General features: G+C 39.4%; 1 protein-coding gene across 4 annotated transcripts in view; it reads right to left on the bottom strand.

Moving 5' to 3' along the window:
- The window catches only part of sorbs2a (sorbin and SH3 domain containing 2a), a 64843-nt gene extending 52267 nt beyond the window's left edge, over positions 1–12576 (bottom strand). The window contains exons 1-2 of one of the 4 annotated variants that reach the window (XM_061719128.1): positions 12059–12576; positions 5598–5785 (exon numbers count right to left, since the gene is read on the bottom strand). The gene's annotated coding sequence lies outside the window, so the exon portion shown is untranslated. The remainder of the gene's footprint in view (positions 1–5597; positions 5786–12058) is intronic. The other 3 variants (XM_061719111.1, XM_061719119.1, XM_061719137.1) reach the window with 3 other exon arrangements.

Raw genomic sequence — 12576 nt, 5'->3', positions numbered from 1 at the left:
CTGTAATGATGTGTTTGCTATGAACTGGAAGCCACTGATAAAACAACTTTCTTGAATTACTCTTTTTAGGGCACTATGCAATGTATAAAACAAAACGATGGTGGTTGAAAACATTGCTCAAACAGTAGGAGAATCAGTTGAAGCGCAAAGAGTTCTTAACAGTTTTCTCTGGCATATTTGGCAAAAACATAGGGAAAATAACAACTTGACTTCACAGCAAATTTGTCATAGATAAAGCCATGGAACTGAAAACTTCATGCAGCGCTGTTTTAATTTATTAACACGATCGGTCAAATAACTGAACAGCTCTAATATCCCAAATTAACCAAAAATGAAGAGACTGTATCCCAGCCAGTATTTATATAAGTGGTCCCATGTGGATTAGAAGTGCGATGCAAAATGGGTCCAAAATGGGTTCATCTGCAGGTTTCATGGTGGCTCTGCCTGTGTATGCTCATACGCACTTAGACAGGGATCCTTATGAATTTTAGGTTTGCTCCTTTCTTGCCTATTTAGTATACTTTTTTCCCCCTCGTCAGACACATATGGCCCTTTTCCACTAGTATCTACTCAGCTCGCTTCTACCACGCCCCCGTCTTGCGCTTTTCCACTACGGGCTGAGGCGGCCAAGCAGATACTTTTTCTGTAACCATTCTGCCGAGGTTCTAACCGGGCTGAGCCGGCACTATATCTGACGTCACCACCCTCCACGCCACTGATTGGTCGGGGGGCGGGGCCGTCACACGTTTGAATCAGGAAGCGGGAATCAGCGCGAGAGCGACTCGCGGCTCGTGGTGATTTTATTATACAGCACAAACGTCTGTTTGGTGATCCAACTCTGAGGTGCAGATGTTCATAAACCTGGTGGCTGACGAGAGAATTAAAAAAGGGATGTAGACGGGCGATAAGGAACGATCAGATCCACAGGCGCTCTGTTTTACTCTCAGCCGCTCGCGGCTCCAGCTGATTTCTGATCTGCGCCAACGCGAACAAAGGGGTTGCGCAATCGAGTACGTCACAGCAGCTTCACCCCAACCCGCCCACTTCTCACCTGGCTATGGAAAAACAAACCAGGACAAAGCGGGTAGAGGCGAGACGAGACGTCCCGAGGCGAGTCGGGCTGAGTAGGTGCTAGTGGAAAAGCGCCAATAGATTTCACCCCCATAGACTTCCATTTGGGGCCCATAATACTGAAACCATAAGGGCCCCATGCCATTTTCCCATTTCAAGCTCAGGCCCACTCAAGTAACCTATAATCCAGACAGGGTCCATGTAGACATGCCGGCTGGCAGTTAATATTACAGAAAAGCACCAAGCTGCAAGTTAATGTAAAGAAAGAGTCCAAAAGAGGTGAAAATTCTGGTCAGCATTAGCGCTGGACTTAAAAACTAGTCTACCTTGAGCCAGTCAGAAAGATGCCAAATGATTAGCAAAACAAAATCAACAAGATATTTTAATTACTTTAATACTACTGGAAGAACCAAACACATCCAATGAGTCATCATTGAAAACAAATCTTGTTTTAAACTTCTCTTGGACACAAGTACAAATCTATTTGTTGTTACATGAAGGACATTTCATAAGGAATGTTTTATCAGTGCCATGTAACTGTTCTACCAGCACATTACGGCCACTAGTTGAACAACAGCCATTTCCAACAAAGTCTCCGTTATCAGCCTTGTTTGTTCAACCTTGCCACTCATTAGCAGACCCCCCTCCAGCTGTATGAATGGATGGAGGGGGGTCAACATGCTGACCCTGCATGCCCACTCACTGCTCATACTGCAAACAACAGAGGCCCGTGTGTTCTGCAGATTGCATCACAACCCCACTAACGAGCAGAGGCATTGGCCTGAGAGCACTAATGCAATTATGTAACACAAGCCTTGGTGCTGTGAGTCAGAGCTATGGGAATGAAGGAATGAATAGGATGTGACAATTTGTGGGTCTGTTATCTTAACATTTATATATACCTTAAGATGAAATCAGTGTATGCTGTTCTAAAGGTAATGATGAGAAATAGAGATTTAAAATAGGCAGGATGAGAAAAAGCACTGACAAGACTTGCATAGAAAGGAAAACAAAAAGTATTCAGTAGGCAAAGGGAAAACTATACACACTGAATGCAAGATGGATTGATCATAACAAAAAGAAAATCCTATTGCAAATAATGTAACTAATGAAAGCAATTTGTCTTTCATAAGTTGTCTGGTGAATAGAGTCTAGGGACACAGCATAACAAGTAAACAATGCTTTTTACAGCACCACTCCAGTTCTTAGATCTTCACACTGGTTTCCTGTCTGTCACAAAATAGATTTTAAAATCCTGCTGTTGGTTTATAAATCTCTGAATGTTTTAGGACCAAAATACATGATCTCCTGGTCCATTATGAACCAACCAGAACCCTCAGGTCATCAGGGTCACACCTACTTTCTGTACCCAGAGATAGAACCAAACATGGTGAGGCAGGGTTCAGATTTTATGCTCTTCACCTGTGGGACAAACTCCCATAATGCATCAGGGCTGCTGAAACTCTCATTTGCTTGAAGTCAAGGCTGAAAGCCTTTTTATTTACTGCAGCATCTCAGTAATCCACCATAATGCACTACAACCTACACTTCTTGCATCTCATTTGTTTAATTATTTTTAATTTATGTCTGTCCATCTTTAATTTCTGCTTTTAAACTCTTTTACTTTAAATGCTTTAAAAAAAAAACTTTACGTAAAGCATTTTGAATTGTCTTGTACGTGAAAAGTGCAATACAAATAAACTTGGCTTGCTACTCTTTCATGTGAACCACATAAAGAAGCGGACTTGTGAGAACACTGAATAGCTCCATAACAAAAGCCAGTCACAATACTGCAGACCAGGCTTCAAACAAACGATAACCTACTAACATAGACGTGGCTAAAGGGAAGCAATATGAAAAAAACACTGCAACCAAGAGTTGAATGTCAAAGGTATTTAAAAAACGAAGATGAAGCCTTTCCTGACTTGACCAGTTTACAGTTTAACAGTTTCTCAAATAATGTATTGAAGAGAGAAATACTGTTGGTCAAAAAGTAATCTCAATTATGTAATTTAAAATATGCTTAACTACTGTATAGCCCTATAAGCTGAGGACAAACCCTGCCCCTACATTTTCTGCTCATAGAATAGTAAGCACTTGTCCCGTGAAAGCAGCAAGTCTTCACAGAGAGCTTCAGGGACAACAAACTTTCCCTGCACTTCACCCCTAGACAGCATGAAGTACGTAGCGTAATAGCCACCTAACGCAGGTAGCAAGGGTCGACAAACTTGGCAGAGATGACTGATACATTTTACTACATGACATGTTACTACAAATTTCATTGTATGTGGGACGTTTGTCACAAATATGTTTGAGGGCGGGGGGGGTATGAGTTCAGGATATTAATCCTGATTTTTTTATTCAGTTGTTTTTCACTTGCAGCTAATGCGTTGTGAACAGTGCTGCTTAGTGTTAATAGTATTTGCCAATAGTGGCATTCCACATTTCAGTGTTAACAAAAACCTAATTTACTCCTTGTGTATATAGAAATTAAATAAAAAAAACAAACAATTAAAACTTAGTTTTCATTTGGGGCTCTACAGAGAGCACTAAAGCAGAGTAGCTATCAGCTGAGTCTAAGATTACATTCCTCATGCATAGTCTGGATTCCCCAGGTACCAGTGTTAAGTGCTGACCATGAAGATAAGGGGAACTTGATTAGCAGAGGTGCTATATTTAATGCCATTACACAGGACCCTTTAACTGTAAGGTGGCTCAAACTTTGAAGAAAAAAATAAAAATCAATTACTGTACTCATAATTTCATCTAGTTATAAATCACAAATAATTATTATATTATTAACTTATCTTCCTTTACATCATTCTTTTATCTTATTTTTATTTCTAAAATTCAGCATAAGGTCAAAGAACAACAAACATTTCTGAGCACTATCTTATCTGTATCTTAGATATAAAAATAACAAGTCAATGATGTTGCACACTGTCTGCAAACTTCTAATGTACCTCCGTACCTCGTATTGACTATTGAGTTGAGACACAGTTTTGCTGCGATAGCAACTAAATGTGTTTGTCCTACTTTATATCAGCTTTTAAACAAACAGGATCAGGGAATAATGTGGACAAGAAGGGTCAAAGTTTGAAGTAGGCTATTTCAGGTTTTTAGATGCTGAGAGGTGAAACAATAGCATTTCTGAACGATCTGGTAAATTATTGCATTAACAAAACCCACATCAACACATTTTGTGCCTAGTTCTACATCAATCAATTAACTAATCAGAGTTTGTTTGTTTTTTTAAATTGCCTTATGTCTGTCTCTCTCCAACACATGCTTGACTTGCCAGTAGAGGAGATTCTGATCCACCCAAGCAATCAGCATATCTCATCTTAATGTCTTACCAAAAACAGTTTTTCAAAAGCATTATTCAGTTCTGTAAAAAGAATACATATTTACTGAAAATTAATTGAATATCTGATAAATAACAAAATCACCATGCTGTAACATTGGAATGTAAGAAGATTAAGTGTCTCTCTGTATGTTGGATCCAAGAAAGGTAAACCACGAGGGCCGCACTACAAACGGAGACTGAGAACCACCCATTACTGTGTTCACGAGGGGTCAAGGTGACATTCCTCAACGCCTCTGAGACTGGCCTAATGGAGGGATTGGTGTATGGCTTTTGTTGAATGGGAAACAGGAGACCGTGAAGAGGGTGTAACAAGAGAAAGGACTACGTGAAAGCATCAGAGGAGAAAAATGAGATTCTGGGGCATAATTATGGGCAGGTAAGGTGCTTGAAGGAAAGAGGACAGAGGAAATTCTGGGGAAGCGTCATATTTTTTTCTTCTGATTTACTTCACAAGTGAGAAACTTGACTCTCCATGGTATTTTGTGTACACTGAACTTAAATGTCCTCTTTTTATGATAAAATGTCACAACTAGGCAAATGGTATGGGAACTTGTAAAACATTTTAATGTTTTCAACCTTTAAGAATGTAATCTAAGTTATTGATGCTATTTCTGAGGTCAACGCGGAAATAACAACTGACTTTATATGACACCATTTCCCCCGTCAACTGTTTCGAAAAACAAAAATCCTACACTTGGCCTATAATTGTGGCTTTGGCATAAAAGATAAATACAATTCTTTATTGGTGTATGGAGCTGTAAAATCTATTCGGATCTCTTAATTTGCATTCTCCTTCAAGAATCATGTGCTCATAACAAGTAAATAAATATAGACAAACGACAACTGAGTAGACAGCGCTATAATATCTGCACGTATTCAAGGAGACAAATAAAGCGATGGTTAAAACTATACTGAAATATAAATACTCTCATATAAATAAGGAAACCCAATTAAACATGTAAAGGAAAATTCATAATTCCTGAATACGGTATATTTAAAATTGATTTTCTGTCTTTTCGTATAAAAGTGCAGACATCAACACTGAAATCCGTCAGTGTGAATATTGAAAAATTTGCACCATTTCCCTCCAAAAGCCTCACTTCTCAAACAACAGAGTGCAGGTACAGTAATCCATCAAGCTTAGAAAATGAAATCTTACCTTCATAAAACCAAAAGAATGGACACTTGCTTCCTAAAGATGTCAGAAAAAGATGAGCTGCGAGCCCCTGTTCCTTCCTCCTACTCTCTTCTTTTCTGTTGTGTTCCCTCTTCTTTTCCCTTCTGCATCAGACAGGGGGTCTCCTTCTGGTCTCCTGCCCTATTCCTAGATCTTTCCCTGTTTAATGCCTGGGAAGCACAGAGACAACAGACAGGGAGAAAGTTAGATAGAGAGCCAAGGAGAGGGAGTGACAGGGAAGGAGAGTTCCCTGTTTGGGTGAAGCAGTGATCAGATACAGCTATTTTCAGACTAAGGCATGCACGTCTATGAGACTGGAAAGTTATCCCCCCCCCCAATGTAGACTGGTGGGGGCTAGGTGACAGGGCTGACTATCTCTATTTTACCACACACAAACACACACACACACACACACACACACACACACACACACACACACACACACACACACGTGACATAGTATATGCATACGACATAGTACATGCACACTGATGCCTACAAATAAACTGTATTAATACACAGTCATAAAGTACAGACAATGTCACATATGTATTTTAATTGCGGGGGTTGTATTAAATGAGGAAGGACAACATGATCACTAAGCATGACATGCAATTAAAAGAGATTTCATAGATTTGTAAATCCTCTTGGGTTGAACTGTCAGAGTAGACGGATGTAAAGTGGCCTTTGTCAACAAAAAACTGTCAGGAACATTCACACGAGATTTTCTTTCACTTTTTTGCATCTGATTGTTTGACCGCCCATCCAGAAAGCTTGCGACAAGTGCATAAGTGCAAATTGACTCATACATATGACACGCAAACATTTTCCCTTTCTATCCACATCAATAAACCATGTGCTGTCACCATCATGTAAAGCTGTAAGTATAAATAAAAGCTATTCGTCAACTCACCTGTGTCATTAATAGTCTTCCTGCTGTGTAATCCATATAAGAATGTATATTTGGAAATGACCACACACATACACAAACAGGCCGAATATACACAGGAGAGAGGTCAGCCTGAAGCACCTCTAGACCCCAGACTCCCTGCTATTCCCAGAATGATGATGTAACTTCTGCTATTAGCATCTCATACTTAGGGCCTGGATACCTAAAACCAGCCAGCCAGCTACTGTGCAAGATGCTATTTGAACTAAATCCACTTACTTCTTTCACAGGCATATTCATCAAGGGGCTACATCAATCAGCAACCAAGACTGATTGTTTAAGGTACTTTTAAAATATATATATATATTTAATTTGTACTTTAGTCACTGGCTCTATGAGTGTACGTCAATGACCATAGGTCACACCGAAAGCAGTGACTTGTGCCTGGATCTATACCTTAAGCTTTTGCTGCAAGTCTTTAACACAAATAGTTCAGTGACTAATACTTAAGTGTTAAATCGCAGGTAGAAAAACTAATGTTCACAGAAGTACTGACACTTTTCCAACTTTTAAATCAAACAAATGGAAATGGTGGAGTTGTCCTTGATAAAACTATCAGGGTCTGTTTTCATTCCGATAATGAAGCGATAATCTAAAGAAATTACTAATTTACATGAGTCCAAGTGGCTCCAATTATGAGCAACACTCCAGAAATGATTCACATCAAACACTTAAACTCCAGACCACGCAGTTTATAAAGACCCCTGCAACGATCAGTGAATCAACAGCCGTGATCAAACAACAGCTGGCCTCTAGAAACTTCTGGTCATATGCCAAGGATCTCTGAGGTATGGTGAAAAGCTGGCAACTGACAGGTGCTAATGATGAAATCTTGGGGGCCACAATCAGGGCGGTATCAGGGGAGCAATAAAGTCGTGTGCTAAAGTCTTGACCCCCGTCCTATTACAGATATAATCAAGTACACACTTTATCCTGTAACATATATGACACTTTACAACAGATGACTACTGGAGATCTACAACAACATCTGATGAATGTTTGAGATTGCATTCATTTAACTTGAACTCCGACTTGGATTAGCATGCCCCGCCAGGTCTTGCCAGTGAAGCGATTACTTAAACAATTAAAATCAACATGAGCACATGAATTATCTCATTAAAGTTCCTGAGCAAACTATATTTACAGTGACTGACACAAACTCACACCCAAACACACTGACACTTTGACCTACGAGCCACTCCAAATGACGGTATTCGCGTCGACATGGTCTCACCCGTACAGTTTCAACACCTAATTCATTATCAGCTCCTGCAAGACCCTGCCATTCCCAGTTAGGCAAGTGGCAGGATATAAAAAGCAGAAGAGCTGTGCATGGAGTAAGAGTCATTTTAGAATACTAAAACCTGGGAAAAGTACAAAAAAATAAAAAAAAATGATGATTTGCATATTCAATTTAAGGTTAACTGGATACTGTACAGCAGTGGAAAAAATCTAAATGTGCTGAGTGATTTTTTATTTTTTTTTATATATAATGCAAAGAAAAAATAAAATGTTAAAATACGCCAAACGTCTGCCAGTGATATTTTTACAAACACAAAACTTGACTCACATCATCATTTGAAATTTAGCTGCAAAACAGCTGCGCTGCACCAGCCACTGTGAACTGCAACCAGTGAAGTCAACGAGAGTGGTCCCACTAAAGGCGGCGCCACGCAGTCAGAAGCATCCAAGAAGCAACCCCTCGCTCTGACATGTCAAGTCTATTCTGGCTTCAGACTGCAGCTAAGCTGCATCAATTTACTCACAGCAAAAAGAGCTGGGAGGAAGTCAGACACAAGGATGGTATAGAGAACGTGACCACTTTTCAAAATAAAATATCCAGAATTGGCTCCAATTTTTGTATCCACAGATGTTGAAAAGCACATTTTAATTGACACCACTTATAATTTGTATATGTCTAATTCTACAACTGCCAAAAGAACATCATTAGATGAAAACATTACCAACTGATTCTCACATCTTCTCAAAACTTCATAAATCCAGCAGTTTCTAAAACACTGAGTATGGAGAAAAACAAAAGTAAGTCCAGACCGCATTGCTGCTGCTGCCAGTGAGAACCAGGCCTGACACAGTGCATTTCTGGATTTAAATGAATGTAACTGTACACTCAGGGCACTTACTCTTTCACCTAACTCAGCAGGAGAAAGACCACTACTTTCTCCATGCTGGTCAGATGATGAGTTTAAAGCGCATTATAATTGTTTTTTTTTTAAATCAACCTAACCCTATAATAAACTTACTTTTTGGTTATTACAGATACTTAATAGATTAAACACCACAATATTGAATTAGTATCCAACTAGTATATATTGTACATGGGAATACAGACTTGATTTCGCACTAGACCACCAGCATCTAGACCATCAGAGCATCCATTAAAATGACTGATCAAAAGCAAACTTAAAACCTACCTTTGAGTCCTGCAGCAGCTTTTAAATACAAACCAATTTTGACTGATGAATCATAGCTACTAAAGGTCACGGAAGCTCAGGGGAGTGAGCACATCCTGACGTCAGTGTCTTTTATCAGTTAAGATTTTAAATGAGTCAAGGGTTTCACATTATTCCATGTGAGCCTGCCATGACAGAAACCTCTAAACAAAGGCAGAGAGAAAAGGAAATGAAGTGGGAAACACAAGCGCCAGAGAGACAATGAGAAAGGAGAAGGTTCCAAAACAAAAGATAAACAAAAGAAAATTAAAAGAGAAGTGTCTGAGAGAGAGCGACAAATGAAAGAGCGTGACCTATGAGCATAGGTTGAGCAAGCCCCTGCTACATTGTAGACTTTCAGGATAAAATGTCACATTCTTTGACTCCCCAATGGCCTTTTTTGTTCCCCTGTTCTCCTCTCCAATCCATCATTCCATCACACATGTACAAAACACATCCTCCTTGCTATTTCACCAAATTGGCAGGTGCAACTGATTTAATACTAACATTATTTATGACACACTGGCCATTAATCACATCAAAATGCTGTGATCACTCATTAAGTGTGTATATTTAAGCCGCTATGAGAGGTTTCCTGGCGCTGCAGTCCCCTGCAAGACAGATAGCCACCAACTGTTGCTCATCATATTGCATCCCGCTGTGTTGCTTCCTCTCCACCAGGCAGCAGAATGCAGTCACATAAATACATAAACTACCACAGCCAAAATAACATCCAGTAAACCCTACATACATGTACAAAATAGAACATGTAGAACAACGTACCCTCGCAGGAAAACCTACTGGGAGTGATAGTGTTACACATTGTGTGGCCTGGACACATGGCTCTGTTAACCCGGCATTCAAATTGCTCCTGTAGATACCATCCACCGCTGCTGACCTTTTAACCATTTCCTTATTACATCATCCCCACATACCTTTTCACAGACAGCATCAAAGGTATGTTGAATTTGTCTGAAGCCTTTGCTTTGGACGCTAGAGACTGGAACACAAAACTCAAAAAAGGAAGGATAGCGAAAGAATTGATAAGAAGGATATAAAATTATGATAAAATCAAAAGAACCTTAGAGAGAGTCGGGCTGGTTTCGACCCATGTAGCCTACTTTATCTACCGCTGTTTAAATCCAAGCTAACAATAGAGATTATCTACACATCATGATGGATGCAGGACAAACGCTGATATCTGTTTACTACCTGCTTTTTTTGCACTGTTTTTCCTTCTTTCCCGCACTGCACTACTTTTTATTTTTCCTTCCAATGTATATACTGTTTATATTTTGTAATTATATATTTTTTACTTTTTTTTACCCTTTCCCTGCATGTGTGTTGAATGTAGTGCTGCTGCACAAAGTGAATTTCCCCATTGAGGAAGAAATAAAAGACAATCTAATCTAATCTATATGTTTATTATTACCAGGCTTGTTTTCAAGAGGGGATTCTTATCAAGTGCTGGTGGAGTTTACCGCTAATGTTCAGTCAATATGTTTCCACAGCTTAAAAGCTTGAGGTTTCAGCATGTATCACCATCGTGGTCCAGACCGCATCTTCCTCTGATGCACAGGGAGCAGAGATCCAGCGGAATGCAGACTTTATGGAAACAGGCCAGCAAACCGCATCCACAATGAGCTGAATCAGTCTCTCGCACCCAGAAGATTACATCTAGAAAATAAATGCTTCTCCCCAAAGCCTTTAAAGGAACTCAAAACAAGCCTGTAGCACCCTATAATGTAATAATTTCCTGAAAATGTAATAACGCCTGAAAATGTAATAAAATGTGCACTTAACTCAATCGAAAAATAAAATATCCTGACTGATGTTGTAATAACATTTGTTACCGATAATGTAATACCTTATTACTGTACATTATTGGGAATTTATTACATTTTCAGGTGTCTTTTTTTTTTCTTCCAAAACTGATAATGTAATACTTGACAAATAATGTAATATAGATGTTCATTTTCCGTCCAGAGTTCTACATTTTGCGTTTTAAGTATCTAAGAATGTCATATACACTGGATTTGAAACAAAATTGAATTGCAGACTTTGAGTAGCATGTAATAAATTCCCAATAACGTAATAAGGTATTACATTATTGTTAAAAAATGTTATCACAATATCCGTCAGGATATTTTATTACATTATTGGGAAAGTTATTACATTATTGGCTTTTATTACATTTTCCTTAAGCTTCCAAGATGGGCAAGTGCAAGCACTTTATTTGTTCATTGTTATGTCCCCACCTCCCATGCTCTGCTGAGGAATTTTACATTTAAATTTATGTGTCGACTCCATGAGTCAGAAAATTGTCTAATAACTGCACTCACTAACATCAAACGGAGTGATACAAGGTATACACGTCTGGACTATGGAAACATTGGAACAGATGTTTGCATGTATTTTAATGTGTGACCTAGTAATTTGTATGTATTTTATATGGAACCTTTTTGAGTCTGTAATAAAGCTCACAGTAGACCACATACAACCTGACAATAAATGTATAAGGGAAATAATGTGCAATATCTTTCACTCACTGCAACGTGCAATTATGTAAATATCCATCTGTAAATATCGGTCTGTTATCTTTTTATATACTAGTATTTCTTATTATTTATCTTTCTTATTATTATTATTATTATTATTATTATTATTATTATTATTATTATTATTATTGTATACCAGTTTACTGTTTATAGTGTTTATAGTGTGTTATTATTATTACTGTGTTATTACTTTTCTATTGATGCCTCTTGTTTTTGCACTATCCCCTTTGCTGCTGTAAACTGCAAATGTCCCCTCTGTGGGACTATTAAAGGTTTATCTTATCTTATCTTATTCATTTCGATTGAGTTAAGTGCAAATTGTATTACATTTCCAGGCGTTATTATTACATTTTCAGGAAATTATTACAGTATAGGGTGCTACAAAGCCCGTTCACCTCTTTGAATACCATGAAATCCAGGGTTTTTTCAGCAGCTGCTGCTCCGAGCAAAAAACGGAAGATGGACAAAGATGGTCAGCTCACTCACCTCAACACTCGCCTCACTTAACTCCCCGAATTCCGCCGATATCTCGTCAGGAAATAAGGCTCCTCCATGTGAAACGACTTCACTTCTCACTTGGACAATGCGCAGAGGCGACAAACACCCAGACACACAGCGAGCTACAGAGACTGAGCTGGATGCAGCGGGGCGGCGGTGTGATGAAACCGTACACCTGCCATGTCGGCCGGCTATTAAAGGTATCTCCCCCCTCGGGGGTCACCGAGCCCTGGATAGCAATGCGGTGAAGCGGACCTAAACCCCCCCGCCTCCTTTCACAAGACAAAAGCCTAAGAGGGGCTTTGCCGAGCCGACACCGGTCGCGTCAGTCCAGAAATGGGCAGAAATCCTTCGTTTCCGTTTTGTTTATTAGTGAGTGATGCCGTGACTTCGTGCGCCAAAATGGCCTCTTGTTATTTTCATTCAGCGAAGTGACTGGCCGCGAGCTTGTCATTGGGTCGCCGCGTAGCCATGGCAACGGCCGCGGTTCAAATCAGTGTTTGCAG

Source organism: Cololabis saira, chromosome 1 (genome assembly GCF_033807715.1).
Source record: "Cololabis saira isolate AMF1-May2022 chromosome 1, fColSai1.1, whole genome shotgun sequence".
NCBI lineage: Eukaryota > Metazoa > Chordata > Actinopteri > Beloniformes > Belonidae > Cololabis > Cololabis saira.
The sequence above is the reverse complement of the archived record's forward strand: the minus strand, read 5'-3'. Positions and strand labels throughout refer to the sequence as shown.